Genomic DNA, 1,168 nt, shown 5'->3' on the forward strand with positions numbered 1-1,168 from the left:
ATTCATACATTTGCACTTCATACATGCATAATACAAAGAAATTATAAGAATTTCTTTCGATAGCTATTTTTTTCGATATTCTCAAATACTAAACAAAATAAAAAAATCTTAATGATAATTGCGATATGAAAATTGAGTGAAAAAATTAAGAATACTAATGATGATGAATAAAAAGCGTGAAAGTGTGCAATGTGTTGAAGCGGCCTCCTGTTGTTTCGATAAATAGAGCAGATTGGATCTGCGATATTTTGCAGCCACTTCCATCCATTGGTCGTAAAGGGACACACTAGGGGACACATGTATATCTGGTTCTTGGACACAGAAAGAAGAATGAAAGACAGAGATTTTCATTATTTTCCAAAGGTGTGAGTACGTACTCAAAATGAAAAGACGTACGTCTTTCGAGGTGTAACGATGTTTAATATGTATTATATATAATATTTGATGAAGTAGACGGAATGCATTTTTTACCTGTTAAATCATTTGTTTGAACCAATTTCCCACATACTGGATATTTTCCACATTCACTGCCTTCTATTTGAAAATGCAAACATTCATCTTGGACAATGATACACACTTCACATGGCAAGCACCTAATATCCTTGCATGTACGTCCATATTCTATAAAAGAAAACGTGAACGAAAAAATATAAAATGGGTGACAGCAACGAACACTCTTGCTATCATTCAATTTTCCACACACTTGACCAGCTGAGTGTATCCGCCAAACATATTATGAACAGTAAAAAAAATACAGTTTGTGCGATCGACATTATGATGAAAATTCTATGAATACAAAAAATATAAAAAAATACGGAATGAATTATTTAGAATAATGTACAAGAGATAGTATATTCCAAGTATTCTGCACCTTTCGTTTTCGCTTGTCAACGCAACTTATTTGTCTGCAAAGGTTCTATTCAGATATTTTCTAAATGGGTACGTACTATTTTGAGCTCACGATCAACAAACATCAAGAAAGTTAATACGTGTTACCAAAAACCAAAAGAAAAAAGTTGAAAAACATCGGTGCGTGTGTGTGTGCATATGTTCACCTACTCTGAGAAAACTCAGATGTTAAAATTCAAAGTAATCAGAGCAAAATGCCATTTTAACATGAGGGTATTTTTTCACATGGTAAAATGTCATTTTACCCGCAACACATTTC

The 1,168-nt window shown here is 32.9% G+C and overlaps 1 long non-coding RNA gene across 1 annotated transcript; it reads right to left on the minus strand.

Moving 5' to 3' along the window:
* Positions 1–6: 6 nt before the first annotated feature.
* LOC116339101 lies at positions 7–1,077 on the minus strand. Its single transcript, XR_004200961.1, has 4 exons — positions 872–1,077; positions 704–786; positions 472–621; positions 7–311 (listed from the first exon to the last, which is right to left on the minus strand). It is a non-coding gene; the product is annotated as an uncharacterized LOC116339101 (long non-coding RNA).
* Positions 1,078–1,168: the final 91 nt, after the last annotated feature.

This window comes from Contarinia nasturtii, unplaced genomic scaffold (assembly GCF_009176525.2).
Source record: "Contarinia nasturtii isolate CC-2019 unplaced genomic scaffold, AAFC_CNas_1.1 Cnas_scaffold_108, whole genome shotgun sequence".
NCBI lineage: Eukaryota > Metazoa > Arthropoda > Insecta > Diptera > Cecidomyiidae > Contarinia > Contarinia nasturtii.